Genomic DNA, 18,440 nt, shown 5'->3' on the forward strand with positions numbered 1-18,440 from the left:
CATGGTGAAACCCTGTCTTTACTTAAAAAACACAAAAATTTGACAGGCATGGTGGCACGCGCCTGTAGTTCCAGCTACTCGGGGGGGCTGAGGTAGGATTGCTTGAGCCTGGGGTGCAGAAGTTGCGGTGAGCCAAGATCACACCACTGCACTCCAGCCTGGGCAACAGAGCCAGACCCGGTTTGAAGAAAAAAAAGAGAGAGAGAGAGAGAGAGAAAAGAAAGAAAAAGAAAAGAAATGCATTTTGTCTCATGACCCAATCTCCACCACACATAAAAGTATCAAAAATAATACCTCACCATGTGAAATGCATTGATATTAACAGTGGCTTAGTCCAGTAAACTGATTTTATGGCTGCGTGTGGTAGTTCACACCTGTAATCCCAACACTTTGGGAGGCTGAGGTGGGTGGATCACCTGAGGTAAAGAGTTCGAGACCAGCATGGCCAACATGGTGAAACCGCATCTCTACTAAAAATACAAAAAATTAGCCAGGCGTGGTGGTGAACACCTGTAATCCCAGCTACTCGGGAGGCTGAGGCAGAAGAATCGCTTGAAGCCGGGAGGTGAAGGTTGCAGTGAGCCAAGATCGTGCCATTGCACTCCAGCCTAGGCAATAAGAGCAAAACTCTGTCTCCAAAAAAATAATAATTAAAAATTTTAAAAAATTATTTCATAATCAATTAGGTAATTGTAAAATTACCTAATATACTGAGTCCTGTGGTTTGAAAAACACTCTTCCTTTAGAGGCTGGAAGAGACAGCCACTCTCAAGATCCCAACAGACCAACTAAATCCAACTCAGGTCACCTTCACAAGAGTGGGCTTTATACTGCGTCCCTGAGAACTCAAGGGTGATCACTCAGGTGTGTGTATTGGAGGATGGAGCCTTAAATAAGATCACCTACACGCCTGCTCTCCAGTCCCATTCCTGTGTCAAGACCCAGGTTTTCAGCTCAGCAATCCATCAGCATTATACGGATTCTAACTCTGTACTGTCCCCCCACAAACCCACCACCCCACATGTTTCTTCCCAGGCTGAACAGTTCTCCTAACATTTAAAAAAAATTATTAAAATGGCTGCTTCAGGAAAAAGCTAGACAAATAAGTGAGCTCTGGTTAAAACAAAAGCCGTTTTGAAAAACAACATCAACTCTACTGATACGTACACCATTCTAGAGAAAAGCATGCCTAAAACAGTCCATTCCAATTGTTCTGTGCTTCACCGACCAGAAAGATTTCTAGTCCAAGTAGAAGACCCCTTAAGAAATTAATCTCCTCAGGTTCTAGAAGATACATATTCATTCCAATATAACATGGTTTTGAAATTAAGGCAACATTCATTTTTTAAAAACAGCTGCTCCACAAGAGGCTCAATAATTGGGATTTGATTTTGAAGCTACAGAGCTGGCTTAACCAGATCATCAATATATCTCTACTCAACAGAAGGAAGACTAAATCCAAGGTCCATATAATGAGGCTGATGAAAAACAGAGCAATCGTATAAAAAAATTCCTCTCTCAGGACTGCTATATACCCTGAGAAGACAACTTTTATCATTCTAAACTGGCAACTCTTAATCGTTGCTTTCTTTTCAGAATCTGAGCACTCGACCTTTCTGGGTTTAATATTCACACATGACAAGTTTTCCGGAAGAACACAATCTAGCTTCTGTATTATAAATTCAAAAAGCCCTTCTAGTCCTCTGCCTTCCAAGATATTATTTTAAAATAGTAAAGGAATAGGCCAGGCGCAGTGGCCCACGCTTGTAATCCGAGCACTTTGGGAGGCTGAGAAGGGCGGATCACCTGAGGTCAGGAGTTCGAGACCAGCCTGACCAACAAGGTTAAACCCCATCTCTACTAAAATACAAAAATTAGCTGGGCATGGTGGTACGTACCTGTAATCCCAGCTACTTGGGAGGCTGAGGCAGAAGAATTGCTTGAACTCGGGAGGCGGAGATTGCAGTGAGCCAAGATGGCAACACTGCACTCCAGCCTGGGCGACAGAGCAGGACTCCATCTCAACAAAATAAAAAAATTTAAAAAAAAAGGGAAAGGAATTAAAAAAAAATCCATAAACCTACAATATCAAAGAGTACACAGAGAAGGGCCAACAGAAGAGATTTCAACAAATTTTCAGAACAGAGAAAGGAAAGAAACAGTGCTAAGTGCTAATATCTTCTAGAATAAAAACTCCACAAAGGCAGGGACACTGCATGCCTTGTACACTGTTGTTTGTGGCACCCAGCACAGGGCCTAGCACGCTAGGGATTTCACACACACGCGTGGGCGCACGTGCGAACACAGCCGACTTTCTCATGAGCAGACAAGCGTGGAGTTGGTGTCTAGGGTAAAGCCTCCATACGTGGACAGCGGAGACCTAAGAGGACCCTACCCCCAAGCAGGCTCTTGCCCACTCGCCCTGAAGCCAAGCCTCTCTGCCCACAAGGCCCAGCCATGCACAGAGCTTCCGCTTAACACATCTACTGCTTCACTCTTACACTTACAGAGATAACCACACCTACGCCAGGAGTGAGAGAGGACAAGACAGGGAACAGAAAACTCACCCTAGAGCAAACAGAGATAATTAGGGGGAAAAAAGAAAGAAAGAAAAAAAAACCTTTAAAAGAACAGAGAACTCTGAAAAAGGGACAATTACAGGAAAAGAACACAGCCTTGCAAATTAAACATACTTTTGTCCCCCACATCAAAAAAGTCAACAAAGGATTAAAAGATAAAGTTGGGGCATTCTTGTAGAACAAAGAGGCTTGAAAATATAAGCAAACCTGGAAATAAAAGCAAAAAAATCAACTCGGTCGAATAAAAATATTTTTAAATCCCACGGAGAAATACTCATAGGAAAAATTCAGAAGTTCCAGGAATAAAGACGATCCTAAAACCTCCATGGGGGTTAAGGAGAGTGATTAATCAGACCACCCACGAGCGAAGATCTCGCTGGTGTCAGAATAAGAGCCTGCACACTAAAGACAGTGTAGTGGAGCTTTCAAAATTCTAAATGAAAATTATCTGAACCCCAAATTCTCAGTCAAGTAGGAGGGTAAAAGAGACTCATTTCAGATACATAAGGATCAGAAAGTTTGCCTCCTGTGCACCCCTTCTGAAGAAGCTACTTCAGGAGCAAGACGTGGGTCAAGGAACGGGACTGACTCAGGAGCCTGAGGACAGCAAGGGCCATCACCTGTGATGGACACACAGCCATCAGACCGGGCCAGAGCAGGAAGCCAAGGGGCTGCCAGAGGAATGCCCTTACAGAGAATGAAATCAGACTCGAAACCAGAGAAAGAAGGAGAAAGCAGCTGAGAACTGTGTGGGGTATCAACAGGCATCATTCGGTTTCCCCTCAAGAGAATAAAAAGGACTGGGAAACAGGAAAAACTAAACTACAGGAAATCACAGAAGAAATGAAACAAGCCCCTGAGTGGTGTCCTCTGGGCCATCAGGGGTGCTAGGAACAGCTCCCTTTGAGTGTGCACCTGGCTCTAGGGTGGGTGGTATCTACATTCCTGTCATGGTGCTGATTGCTGGTGGTGAACTTTCAGAGTCACCCTGTAGACAAAGCAGGAAAGACCAACCCGGGCTGGAGAAGCAAAGCTATCTGTTTCGGAGGTGAAGGAAGAGCTGTTTGAGGGAAGCAATGTGGAGACAGCAGCAGGGTCCCAAACGGTCCCCACAGCTTCCTCCTACAACACTGGTGACCAGAGGCATGGACAAGGATCATGAACAAGAAACCCACACTGTAAATATGCCAGGAGTATAATTGTGATAAACTACCGAAAATGGACAGTGAGAGAAGGAAGGAACAGAATGGTGTGAACTGCATCCTCATCCATCATCGGTGGAAGGCAGGAGATAATCTTTGATTTTGACAAAATAATCACCAATTTAAGAACTTGCAGCACCCACTAGAAGACCTAAAACATAAAAAAGTGAATGAATAGTGGCTGCTTTGGGGAGTGGGTCTGGGAACACAGAGACGGGACATAGAAGCCCCTGAATACTTGCTTTAAAATACATACACATATGTACTACGACAATTTGGAAAAAAAAGACTAAAAATGTTCAACTACGGTCACTAGAAAAGATAGCTCTTCTGTGTGCTTGGAGTCAGACAGCAAACGCTTCTGGCCAATTTGTAGCTAGAATAAATAAGACATTTATCTACATTTATTTTGATCCAATCTCCTGACATTTGCCACATGACTGCTAAATTCCTTCTCCATTCCATACTTACTAACTTTAAATCACAATGCTGCTTCCCTTCTGGCTCAACAAATCATTTAAGAACTTTACTTTAAAAAGCTGATCTAGACCTCATTTTTCTAGTGGAATTTTATTCTGAGATGAGGCAAAATCTAACATTTTAATAAAAGTGTTTTCCTCTGCACAAACTTAATGACATCAAATCTTTAATTCAAGCCTTCATTCTCATGCTGCCCCAGAGAGAAAAAACATCCAAAGACAAAAAGCTTAATTTCATTTAGCAGCATAAAGAATCAGCACTACTGCTGGAGAGCTGGAGGTGCGATTGATTCCTACAGTCTTGGCTAGTGTCTTCAGGATGCTGTGAAGGCCACAGCTGCAACAAGAAAGGTGGTGGTCAGAAATACCCATGTCTACCTCACACCCGGGAGTTTCTGCAAAAGCACTGTCCGCACCCTGGGAAACCCGTGTATTCATGCCGCTTCTCTCCTGTGTAGCCATTAGGGTTAAACTGCAAAAGAACGGCTCAGATGGGCCAGATGGCAGCACAACAAACAGCTCCTCCCTCCCCCAACTGCCACGTGCTGCAGCCATGCTTATGTGCCAGGGAGGCGGCTGAACCCCTTGCTCTTTAAAAGAATGGCCACTGGGGAGGGCAGCAGGTTGTCCCTGCCAGCAGCCTGAGCACAATGGAGACAAACCAGAGGGGGAGCTGCCCTGACACACCACCCGCTCGTTTGCCCTCCTCGCCCATCGCCAGAGGGGCACCCAGAATCCATGCCCACAAAGGTTAATCCGCAAGGTGTCCGCTGGCAGTCAGGGGGACGGTCCAGCATCAGCCCCATCACCATTCCTTTCCAGGGTTCCAATTTAATGAAGGGGATTAAAGTGACAAAAACAACAAGGCGCTATTGTGCTTGGCTGTGAATAGGAAAGCCACACAAGGGAAGCTTTCATTTATTTATTTATTTAAATGTTGCTTTGCAGATTTTAACAGTCGGCAGAAACCCAGAGCTGAAATGGGTTCCAGCCAGTGCATACAAAGGAGAACTGTCTTAAAGGGACAGAGCCCTCTTTCCAAGCCAGAGGACGATACATGAGCACATGGCGGGCTTTAGTCTAAAACCCTGCAACTCGTGCTCCACCGGCCACAGGCAGATGCCTGGGGATACGCCACAAAGTTCCATGGAAAACGCAGCTCTCTGACAGCAGGTTCTGCTTGGCAGACACATAGCAGCTGCCAGGACCACACTGTCCTAAATCCCCGTGGGTACCGTCAAATGAACGTGTCCAAGGCATGCTTTAGGACCGAGATGGCTCTCTTTGAGGTCATCCAGCTACCACCAGATCCCTCTGCCTAGCTTTAAAATACTTCACTTGCCTTATTTTTTTTCCACCATAATTATTAACCGCCATCCTTCTTATAGCCTCTGCCTTTCAATGGATAAAAAGGTCCATATTTAAACCAACAATGCAGGGAAACATGTTATAAAGTAATTAAGCAGTGAGCCCTCACTTGCGGAGAAGGTAAATATACAAAAGATAACTACCTCAGTCAGAGCTGCTCTCAGGCCAAGGAGGTCACTGCCATTTCCCTTTCATCCCCTCCCGCTGGCCTGCTGCCAACAGGTGCCTTCCTGCTAATCACGGCCACATCACTTTACAGACCTGGAAGTTTCATAAACACTGAACACACACACACACACACACACACTCACTCTCTCTCTCTCTCTCTCTCTCTCTCTCTCTCTCTCTCTCTCTCTCTCTCTCCCACACACACACAACCTTAAGCTCTGCCTAAAACAGCAGTGGCAGTAGTGAAATAAAACACCCAGCTTTTCTACAGCCTCTACAGAAACTGCCACCTGCTCAGAGGAGAACAACTGGCTATTTACAAACCAGGCTTTGGGATCAAAAGCACACATCTGGGAAACCACCTTGTTCCTCCAACCTCCAAAGATACAGTGATCACAGTGTGAGGGGTAAGAAACTCCAAATGTCCTGAGCACTGGGTCCAGTATTCAGCACTTACTCGCCACATACCTGTGTCAATCCTACTAGTTAGACCCTAAACAAAACAGCGTGTTCACCTCCCTCTGCACTACCCTATGGGTGTAAGTCACTTTGTCTCCCAGAAAATTCCGGTGACTTATAATTTGAAAAACTTCAAAATACTGGAAAGAACTCAGGCTTTGGAGACATACCAATGTTCAACAAACTGCTCATCTCTTTGGGCCTCGGTTCTGTCCATCTGTAAAATGGTGCTGCAGTTAACACAGCTGTGCTACTGTTAGCATTGCTGTTAGGAACGTGTGATGGGAAAGATAAAACAGCAACCAGAAGTAGGTGCCCAACAAATGCCAATGTCTTTCCTTTATCTGTGGACCCAATTAATCTTCCTCTTTCGCTTCTTTCTAACCATGTCATCATTGACTCATTCAGCCTACATTTACTGCTTGCCTGCTAGGTGGAAGGCAGCGGGGGCACAACACTGAAGAGACAGATCTGGCGCCTTCCGGCAGGAGCAGCAGTCCCTGGAAGCATCCACTGAGAAGGTGATGACTTTAGGTGTGTGTGTTAACGAGGGCTCATGCACAAGGCTGTATGAATCCACAGCATGGGTGCCTCACCCAACTTCTGGGATGGATCTGTGGACTGCCACTCCACAGGTAGTGGTGGCCTTGGGTCCTAAAGCTAGCTTGGGGCCACACTCACCAGGTGGATGACCCTGGGCAAGTTACTTTGGCTATCTGTGCCTCAAAGCAAACAGCAAGCTAAGAGGTTGCTTCCAGAGCAGGATACTGTTTAAAATAACTACAGCTTTTATATCACATGGGGACACACAAATAACCCACAATAATACAAAATCTGGTAAGTTAAAAACTATAGGGTAAGAAGGCAGTGCTGTGAGGCATGGCTAACAACTGCAGGTAAGGCAGCAAACAAGAAAAACAACAGTTGAGGAGTCAAAGATAAAGTTCTTACAGATCATTACTACAAGTGGAGAAAGGGTTGGTTTAGGGGAATTTTTTTCCCCTCACTGAGAAAGGCAATTTTCAACTTTCACAAAACTCCATGCTGACATTACAAATATGTGGGGTCAGATCTTTAAAGTAGGGATAAGAATGCAACCAAAATTCAGTGTATCTTTCAGGTAAAATATAACAGAAGAGGGATGTAACAGTTGTAATGATACTAGGGTTTTACTGGAAGCCGGAAATTTCGGGACAGTCCTCAGGATAACTGTTAGAATCAGGGGATGAAGAAAGATGGATGTAGCAAAGGGGAGTGACTAGAGCAGGAGGCCCAGGTGACACTTTCTGCCAATAATACACTGAAGAGTTCACACCTTCACACAGTCTATCTACTTTGGGAAACCAATTAAGTTTCCCACCCACTGAGTCAGAAACACAGTAACACTTTTCAAACTCAGTACCTTAAAAAGGAAGGAAATTCTAATGTATGCTACAACATGGATGAACCTGGAGGACATTAAGCCAGTCACAAAAGGGCAAATACTGAAGGATTGCACTGATAAGAGGCCCCTGGAGTAGTCAAACTACCATAGAGACAGACAGTGGGATGGATACTGCTAGGGGCTGGGGAGAGGGGGAATGGGAGAGTGAGGGTTTAATGCTGGGTTTCAGTTTTGCATGATGATAAAGTTCTAGAGATTCGGTTGCACAATAATGTGAACGTATGAATGTACTACTGAACTTAACATGCTGAAGATGGTACATTTTTTGTTATATGTATTTTACCACCATTAAAAATAAAGGCCTGGCATGGTGGCTCATGCCTATAATACCCCCAGCAGTTTGATTTTATTTTTATTTTTATTTTTTTTTGAGATGGAGTCTTGCTCTGTAGTCCAGGCTGGAGTGCACTGGCGCAATCTCAGCTCACTGCAACCTCTGCCTCCCAGGTTTATACAATTTTCTTGCTTCAGCCTCTGCAGTAGCTGGGACTATAGGCCCCCGTCACCACGCCCAGCTAATTTTTGTATTTTTAGTAGAGACGGGGTTTCATCATGTTGGTCAGGCTGGTCTCAAACTCCTGACCTCAGGGCATCAATCTGCCTCAGCCTCCCAGAGTGCTGGAATTACAGACGTGAGCCATTGCGCCTGGCCATCCCCAGCACTTTGAGAGGCTGAGGGAGGGAGATGGCTTGAGCTCAGGAGTTTGAGACCAGCCAGGGTGACATGGCAAAACCCCGTCTCTACAAAAAATACAAAAGTTAGCCAGGTATAGTGGCACGCACTTGTAGTCCCAGCTACTTAGGAGGCTGAGGTGCAAGGATTGCGTAAGCCCTGGAATGTGGAGGTTGCAGTGAGCCCAGATTGTACCACTGCATCCAGCCTGGGTGACAGAGTAAGACCCTCTCTCAAAAAAACAAAAATATAAAATAAACAAAAATTTCACAGCAATATTCTAACTTCCCTGTCTGCTTACCTTAGTCCCTTTCCAAAGAAACTATGATTTGACTTTTGTGTAGTGCATTTTACAATAAGTATCTCACCATCAACTTGCAGCCTAAGAGATTTTTAAAAGAATTTACAGCCGGGCGCAGTGGCTCACACCTGGAATCCCAGCACTGTGGGAGGCCAAGGCAGCTGGATCACCTGAGGTCAGGAGTTCGAGACCAGCCTGGCCAACATGGTAAAACCCTGTCTCTACTAAAAATACAAAAATTAGCCAGCATGGTGGCATGCACCTGTAGTTCCAGCTACTCGGGAGGCTGGGGCAGGAAAATCGCTTGACTTTGGGAGGCGGAGGTTGCAATGAGCCGAGATGGCGCCATTGAACTCCAGCTCAGGTGACAGAGCAAAACTCCGTCTCAAAAAATATAAATAAAAATACAATTTATACACACTACCCAGGACCAAAAGAGTTAAATTAGCAAGCAGCTAGCAGAAATGGTATTCAACATAAAGGCAGAGGTTGCCTTCTAGCAAATTGCCGATATGAGTATTTAGACTATTCTAATTTAAATTCCCTCCATGCAAAAACTACCCAGTTTCCCCACTAACAGTAAGTCTATTAAAGATTCTTAAAGGCCAGGCATGGTGGCTCATGCCTGTAATCCCAGTACTTTGGGAGGCTGAGGCGGGTGGATCACAAGGTCAGGAGATCAAGACCATCCTGGCCAACACAGTGAAACCCTGTCTCTACTAAAAATATAAAAAGTTAGTCAGGCGTGGTGGCGGTGCCTGTAGTCCCAGCTACTTAGGAGGCTGAGGCAGGAGAATGATGTGAACCCGGGAGGTGGAGGCTGCAGTGAGCCGAGATCATGCCACTGCACTCCAGCCTGGGCGACAGAAAGACTCCATCTCAAAAAAAAAAAAAAAAAAATTTTTATTACCACATTCTGCATTTTTAGGGAAGACTCCATTCAGTCCTATTCTCAGTCTTGGAGACACCTCACCTAACAGCTCCCCACTTTCAGAGGAGATGCTGCCTGGGCTTTCCCTCATTGCTTTGTGACCTGGAGCAAACAATGACCTCTTTCAGCCTCAGTTTCCTCACTTATGTAATGAGAATGTCCTTCTCAACTACCTTATAAAAGGAAGTTATTGGCTGGGTGCAGTGGCTCACACCTGTAATCCCAGCACTTTGGGAGGCTGAGGCTGGTGGATCACCTGAGGTAAGGAGTTCGAGATCAGCCTGCAACACGTTTAAACTCGGTCTCTACTTAAAAAAGACAAAATTAGCCAGGCGTGGTAGCACACGCCTGTTATCCCAGCTACCTGGGAGGCTGGGGCAGGAGAATCGCTTGAACCTGGGAGGCGGAGGTTACAGTGAGCCGAGATCGCGCCATTGCACTCCAGCCTGGGCAACAAAAGCAAAACTCCATCTCAAAAAACAAAAAAGGTATCAAAAATTTTAATTTAATAAATCCTAGAACTCAAAGACTTCGTTTGCATTTCAAGGTAGTAACAGAACCTAAGTGACAAAATTTTATCCTAAGAATTTGGTTTAGAAAAATAAAGTTAACATGAGCTTTCAATAAAAGATAAAAACTAGAAAACAACCATTTTAAGAAACTTAACCTTTTCTAAAAGCTCACAGTGACAACATCTGATATAGCTGGGGTTTCCCAGCAGCTTCTTTCTGGCACTCCACTGCTGTTTCAAAAGGATCCTAGGGACCGGACGCAGAGCTCCACAAGGAAGAACCATTTTCTACCCCCAGCCTCCTTGAGCCAAGCGGCGTGCTCCTTCACTCCCCAGGGAAAGCCTGGAGTTCCCTCTTCCTCCAAATAAGCCAAATCAGCTTGCTTGCCCCTCCTCCCAAGGGGGCAGGCTCCTGTCCCCTGGGCGAAGCTGCCACTCCCCGTGCCTGCCAGCTGCAACCACTGCCAGCTTGCACAGCTGGGCCACCACACCCCTTCCGTGTCCAAAATAGAGGCTTAGTGGCTTGAAAGTCAATTCTCTCTCACTTCACCCTCAGTGCCTAAAACCTATTTGTTTGCTAGCCCTTTGTAATGCTCTGGATTTTTCTGTACATTGAAATATTCTCCCTCAGTCTGACAGCTGGCAAGGACCCCTAGCATTAAATGCGATGTACAATTCCAACTCCTTTTCTATGTGTATCGATGGGAAGAGGGCGACTCGTGCCCAGGAAAGGTTCCCAAGTCCTTAATGAGTAAAACAGAAACTCCGTGGACGGCGGGCATAGAGGGGAGATCACCCTGAATCTGTCCCTCTGCTTTCTGCCCCCCTATTTCAAACCTCATGGAAGCTGGACCAAGGAAATTGACTACTGGCGTGTTTCTAAGTCTCAGGCCTAGAAGAAACTACACTGAATGCCTGGATACCTATCCAAAGGTGTAGCGGAAAAATCCTCAGAGAAGAGCACAGAATGCAGACCCAAAGGACAGACATGCAGAGAGACGGCCACGCACACATCAGCTCCTACTGCTGGCTGCTGGGTGGGAGAGGCAGGCAGGCAGCAACGCATAATGGGGAATCTGCTGACGGGGCTCCACACGCCATCCGCCAGCCTCTTACCCACGGTGAGTCCCCTCTCCTGCGGCCCCAGTGTCCTGGCCAGCCCTGGGCAGCAACATCAAAGCCTCGGCAGGTCACAGCTCTCCGCGTCAGAGGCCATGGTGGCTCCGTGCAGCGACCCCACAGTCCCAGGCTGCCGGGAGCTCCCACAGCTGTAGGTGCAGGGAGAGCCGGAGCAAGGACAGCATGTGTGCGCCAGCACAGCAGGGGCAGAGAAGAAGGTTTCCAGAGAAAACAAAAGCTGAGAGCACCGGCCCTGCAGGTGGAAAGGCGCCGGGCCGGGTGGGGAAGGCTGGTGCGGAGCGCAGAGATGGACGCGCAGAGCTGCAGCCCTAGCTGACGATCCAAGTGTGTGCTGCTCCACTCCTCCAGGCTCATTTCCATGAATGCAGTCACAGCCAGCCCCTCCTACTACCCCCCATTCCCGGCCTCCCGGGGGGAGGGGAGGCACGGCCAGCATTTGCACACAGGCTGCACTTGCTTTCCTCTCTCCCTCAGAAGCAAAAGCCTGATGCTGCTTTCACTGCAAGAATGCTAGCCTTACTCCAGATGCCCTCTCCTTACTGCATGGATAAACAAGAGACTGGATTAGGGGGTGGATGTTCTGTCACCCTAAAGGCACAAGCCTAGTCCTTCCCACTGCCCGGCATCAGGTCAGCAGGCACAGTGGCACTGACCAGACTGCTCCAGCACCGTCCTGGAGGGGCTTCAGGAGGAGTATCCTTTGCTCCCTTCCTCCAGGGATCCCATGCCCTCCACTTCCACGCGGGACACTCCAGCCTTTTTACCAAGAAGGACTCGCCTCCTGCCCAGTACACTTGCAGCCACCAACGGTTCTTTCTTCACCAGAGGCTGCTGCATCGCCTTTGAGGACACTTGCCTAATATCGGGTTGGAATATTAGGCAAGTGAAACTTGGGGATGATAATACAAGATGGCTGGTGACAAGAAATATGGCTACAGCCCGAGGATAGCAGCTCTCAAACCTCAGAGGGCACGAGAATCACCAAGGGCGCTTGTTAAACATGTGGATTTGGGACCCCAGTCCCAAAACCATGAACTCCAGAGACCCAGGCCCCTAAGTGACACAGAATACAAGGTTACTGCAGACCACACACAGCTTTTGACTAAGAAGGGAGGAGGTATTTTTTAAACAACTAGAAAGTAAAAGGGAAATCACTGTGCTAGAGCGGGCTTCCTCAGTCTGGGCATCACTGGCATAGGGAGCAGGTCACTCTTTGTGGCAGGGCTTCCCTGTGCATTGCAGGGTGCTTAGCTGTGTCCCTGGCCTCTACCCACCAGGTGCCAGCAGCACCCCCATCCTGCTTCCCCACAACCAGGTGTGATAACCAAAAAGGTCTCCAGGCATTGCTGAATGTCCCCCCTGGGGCAAAACTGCCCTGGTTAAGAATCATTGCTCTAGATAAACAATGGGAGAAGGAGTGGGAATCCTAAAAACACTCCCATACCCTCCCTCCCTTCCAGTCTCCTGCCATTAGGAAATCATCGTGGAAGGCACCCACCCCTCTGCAAGCCCTGCCTCCACTGCCATGCATGGGGGTTGGGCTGGCTGGGGAATGCGGACAGACGTCCTCATCACCAGGCAGTGCCACCAGGCCTGACCCAAATACCCTGGCTCTGCGTTGCAGCCTGTCTTTTAAGAAACAGCCATAGTGTGGACAATTTTCTTTTAGTGTCAAGAGAGTAGTACTCATTTTAAAGAATCATACTAAGTCCATGAAAAACAAATTCTAAAATTCTACAAAATGTAGATTGAGAGTCCCAGTGCAACATGTCCCTGGGCCCCCGTCTTCCTCCTGCTCGCTGTCTAGTAAGCCATCCCACCTCTCCTCCTGGTCCTAGGAAGACTCCACTTTCCCTGGATCCACCAGAGTGCTCAGTTATGTCTCTTTGCTTCTTTCCTCATCCTCGCCATCCATCGAGTCTTACCTCCTACAGGGAGAACTCCGATTCCTCTAGCCATGCTCCCTGCTCAGTTCACATGTATTAACCATCACCTGATGACCTTCTTTATCACTTGGTAAATAACCAGGTGATAAATTACATGATACAAACACACTCGGAGAAGACAGCCTGGACTATCCACACTGGTTATCTACTACCATGTTTCCCAGGGATTTCACATGTATGTGGAATTAAGCTCTTGCTTTTCAGTAATATCTTGTACTGTAAATATTCTCATAGCACTTTTCATAGTCCTAAGGGCTGTCTTATTTTGAGGTGACGTCACTGGTTTTTACACAGATACACATACACACATACACACTCTCTTCGGGGACTGAAAGAGCCCAGCAGGTGAGTTCTGACCCGTCACTCTCTACAGAAGGCTCAGTCATCATGTGCCAGGCTCACTATGGCTCTCCCTTTAACATGGCCAGCTTCCACTACGCTGACAGAGTGGATCACAGCCGGGGTTTACCTGCAGTGTGTGAACCTAGGCAAAGGCTTTAGCTTGACCCAGGCCAGAGACTGCAGGTGGCAAAAACCTGCACTTTCAGTTAATTCTAGGCACAGACAACATGAGAAAAGGATGTCAGCCGACAAAGAAGTTACAAAAAAAGCTGCAACCAAGAAGTGTGCAGTGTGGCCCTCCTCATATCTGAAGAAAACAGATGCCACAATATATACTCTGCACAATCCAGCTTATGAAACAAACCACAGCCATCAGAGAGAATCACAGGAAACGACTGGCCACAGAACAGGCATCTCAGGAATCCCAACAGAGAAAATGAACGTTTTAAAAAATAATTTCTCAGACTCATAATTCAACAATTTTTTTAAAAGTTCACTGCATGGAAACGAGGCCCCCTGTCAGTTACTGTGGAAGACACAATGCTGGAAAGACATGGTTTCGGCCCTCAAAGGGCTCATGTGTTACTATTCTTTTTAAAGAAAAAAGAAACGGGCAGCCCGTAAATGCCAAATAAATGCTGTCTGCAAGGCGCTATGCAGAGTGGGGATCAGAGAAGAGCAGGGCCCAGGTTAGTCCAAGACGGCTCCACGCGAAAGCCTGGGAGAGGGCAGTCCAGACAGAGGTGGAAAGGGCGGCACAAGGGACAGAGCCTGGAAAAGCAAGCTCCAGGCAGACTGTGGTGCCTTTGAATTTGACACTGAGATAGTTGGATTCCATTCTGTTGTTGAGTTGGGACAAGAGATAAAGAAAGAAATTCTTCTGGAAGAGCAAGCAGCAGCAGCTAGGTGCCATGAGAAAGAAAAGGAACTGGAAGCTTTGCAGTAGTCTTCACTGCACCGCGGTCTGCACTTCCATTCAGAAGTGGTAGCAAAGAAGTAAGTGTTTTCTCGCCCTACTCCAGCTCATAGCTTCAACTACCATCCTTATCCAGCACTAATTCCCCAAACCGCTACTGACTTCCCATCCTCTTTCCAGTTCTGTGTCTCTGGTTCTGTGTCTGGAACCAGAAAGCGACCCTCTGACAAGTGTGCAAGGGAAATGTACACCAATCGCTTTATTTCTAAAGCGGAAAATGAGGCACGAGGAATACATTCAAATCTCAACAGTTTCATCAGCATCCCAAACCCACGAATTCACAATGCTGCTCAAAGGTCCTCTCTGCCCATGAGGCGTCCCCAAACCCCAAATCACCTGGGCCACAGGCTCCAAGCACCACAGACATGATAAGCATAAAGCTCTTAGGCAAGTCAGGATTCTCAATCTCCCCTCCTTCTGTGTCCCATGAAAACAGAGGCCTGGAGTTATTTGATTTTTTTCTTTAAACTCTGTTCCACTCCCTATACTTAAAAATGCCTCATTATTCTTCAGTAAATGCTAAGAGCATAAAATTCTTGTTCAAAGAAGCAAAAACTGGCATCTGTTCCTGCTCTGAGAAGGGCCTGAAGATCTCTTGAGAGGGAGGTCATTTCTACCTTCACCTCAGAATAGGAACAAACCGGCTCCCTGTTCCAGACATCACCCTTACCAGAGTTTCCCAGAGTCCGGGTGTGCAAAAGTTTGGGAGAAGTGTAAGAAGGAGCTGATGAGGGCACCAGCCTTCCAAGTCACGGGCAGGCCCGCGGTACTGGCCCCCTGCCTCCACCTACCAGCAGGGCAAGGCTGGTACAGGCACGGCCTCCTGGCCAGTGCATTCTTCCGGTGCCAACTCAGTGTGTTAGGAGGGCAGGCTTCTTCTCCATCTCGGCTGCTGTCATGAGGCTGCTCTTGGACCATCCCCTATCTCCTGCCCATGCAGCGGGCAGAACTTTAGGAGGAAGAAAGAGGAGACCTGTGGCAGGGGCAGCCAAGGAGAGCAATGAGGAGGGGCAGAAGGCAGGCCAAGCTCTGCACCTTTGAGACCCAGGTCAGCACACCTGCTCCAGAACTAGCTCAAGAGGTGCTGACCCATGAAGAGAGCAGTGAGTCCCTGATACCATGAAGGTGTCCTATGGTCTCCCTCCATGACAAACGGATGCCCACCTCTAGATGGCATGATATAGTTGGTTTCTCTGGACAAACTCTATTTTACCCCAAACACTGGTAAATCCTCCCCAGGCCAGGCTGGCTCCTGCAGCAGGGCCAGCCTCCCTAGACAGGAAAAAGAAACATGGAAAACAAAGGGGACCTGAGCAAAGGTAGAAAGACCCCAATAATGAAAGTTCTCGTACGTATACCACGATGTTTAAAAATATTCTTTACGCCAGGCGTGGTAGCTCATGCCTGTAATTCCAACACTTTGGAAGGTCGAGGTGGGCAGATCATCTGAGGTCAGGAGTTCAAGACCAGCCTGACCAACATGGTGAAACCCCATCTCTACTAAAAATACAAAATTAGCTGGGTGTGGTGGCACATGCCTGTAATCCCAGCTACTTGGGAGGCTGAGGCAGAAGAATCACTTGAACCCAGGACACAGAGGTTGCAGTGAGCCAAGACCGTGCCATTGCACTCCAGCCTGGGCAATGACAGTGAAACTCTGTCTCAAAAAAAATTATTTACTTTACCAACATGATGTTTACAGAAGTATAATAAAAAGGATATTAAACTTCACATGGGAAAACATATAATAGTCAGAAAAACATGAAGGGGAGAAAGGGTAATGTGAGGGTGCAGCTACCAGAGATTAAAGCACGTGAGGCTTCGGTAATTGAAACCGCAGGAGAAGAAAAAGACCAGAAAACAAACTCAAGAAATACTGAAACACACAGGTAGCACTTTGAATCGGTAAAGAAAAATAGGATTATTCAGTCAAGGGTGCTGGGCAAATAAATAGCCAGCCAGCCATTTGGGATAAAACTAAGCTGAAATGAATTCTAGCTTAATCAAAGATGTTAATGTAAAATAAAACCTGAGTAATTCTAGAATAGAGCATGAATTAATATAGTCATAATATTGGTGAGTCTGTTCATTTGCGACATGAAAATGAAAAGCTTCTGAGTGAAAAATAATATCCCATAAGCCAAAAGGTAAATAACTAGGACAATAAATTCACAAAACATACGACAAAGGGTTAATATCTTTTAAAAAAATTAATTAACTTATTATTTTCAGAGAGAAGGTCTCACTCTGTACCCAGGCTGGAGTGCAGTGGTGTGATCATAGCTCACTGCAGCCTCAGACTCCTGGCCTCAAGCGATACTCCCATCTCAGCCTCCAGAATGGCTGGGACTATAGGCGTGTGCCACCACACCTGGCTAGGGTTAGCTTCTTTAAGTCACAAAGAAAGCAGCATAAAAATTAGTAAAACAAAGATGAATACAATGAGCAAAGCATATAAAAGGCAGATTGCAAAAAGAGAAATACAAATGGTCACACAGAAAAAGATGCTCACAGTCACTATGTGTTTCACGCAAATTAAAACACGAATAACACACCATTTTCCATTAGTCTGGCAGGAGTCAGAACGCCAGAGGACACAGAATACTGTCAGGGGAGTGGGCTATACAGGTAGTCTCCCGTGCTGCTGGGAGAGTGTAAACTGGTGCGACCTTTGGCACGAGCAAAACATACACAGCACATACCTTTTGATTTGATTTGAATCAAACTTAGGAATTTGATTCTTAAATTCCATTTAAGAATGGCTATGCGCCCCAAATTCCCAAAATTTTAAACTACCTAAGCACTATTTGGTAATTTAAAAGAATGAGGTGATTTGTAAATGCCAATATGAAAAGATCGCTAAGACACATCTGGTGAAACAGGATGGCACTGAACACCTTCTCACAGGTAACACCTATGCTTGCTAAACACACAGGGAGCTTCTGAGAAGGACGTACCTGAAACTGCCAGCAGGAATCACCTTTCAAAGCAAGGACTGTGGAAGGAGAGTGGGGGAGGCTTGGACTCTTCCTTTTCTGCCTGTCTGTGTATCTGGATCCACAACTAACCCAAAATTTGATGTTGAAGTTTTTATTCAAAGAAAATACAGAAATGCCCCTAGCCACTTATCATTTGCTCAGACTGGCCCAATATTTCTATTATAGAAGAAACATCCTTGGATGCTGTTCTAATGCCCATGACGTGCCTGTCGTAACTACACCCATTCTGCTGTGATTTCATATGAATTCTGTGACTCAGAATCCTGACTCTTCACAGAAAATACAAACGGAAAGAGGCTTTAGACACCAGAAGGAAAGGCATCAATAATCACTGACTAGGCCGGGCGCGGTGGCTCACGCCTGTAATCCCAGCACTTCGGGAGGCCGAGGCGGGCGGATCACGAGGTCAGGAGATCAAGACCATCCTGGCTAACACAGTGAAACCTCGTCTCTACTAAAAATACAAAAAAAAATTAGCTGGGTGTGGTGGCGGGCGCCTGTAGTCCCAGCTATTCTGGAGGCTGAGGCAGAAGAATTTCGTGAACCCGGGAGGCGGAGCTTTCAGTGAGCCGAGATCGCGCCACTGCACTCCAGCCTGAGCGACAGAGCGAGACTCCATCTCAAAAAAAAAAAAAAAAAAAACAGTCACTGACTCAAAAAAGAAATTCACTGCATCTTTTTTTAGGTCAGAAGTTGAGCTTCCACGATTCCTCTGTAGAGGATGGAAGAACATGATACAAGTTACGAAATTATTTTCTTTTTTTGTTGTTTTTTTGGTTTTTTTGAGACGGAGTCTCGCTCTGTGGCCCAGGCTGGAGTGCAGTGGCATGACCTCGGCTTACTGCAAGCTCTGCCTCCTGGGTTTAAGTGATTCTCTGTCTCAGCCTCCCGAGTAGCTGGGACTACAGGCGCCCGCCACCTC

At 46.6% G+C, this 18,440-nt stretch overlaps 1 protein-coding gene across 5 annotated transcripts in view; it reads right to left on the reverse strand.

Moving 5' to 3' along the window:
• The window catches only part of CYTH1 (cytohesin 1), a 103,294-nt gene that overhangs the window by 35,391 nt on the left and 49,463 nt on the right, over positions 1-18,440 (reverse strand). Inside the window, exon 1 of one of the 5 annotated variants that reach the window (XM_037993496.2) lies at positions 11,232-16,194. The exons of the other annotated variants lie outside the window; for them this stretch is intronic. The gene's annotated coding sequence lies outside the window, so the exon portion shown is untranslated. Of the gene's footprint in view, positions 1-11,231; positions 16,195-18,440 lie in introns of those variants that run through there. 5 annotated transcript variants of the gene reach the window in all.

Source organism: Chlorocebus sabaeus, chromosome 16, assembly GCF_047675955.1.
Source record: "Chlorocebus sabaeus isolate Y175 chromosome 16, mChlSab1.0.hap1, whole genome shotgun sequence".
Lineage (NCBI taxonomy): Eukaryota > Metazoa > Chordata > Mammalia > Primates > Cercopithecidae > Chlorocebus > Chlorocebus sabaeus.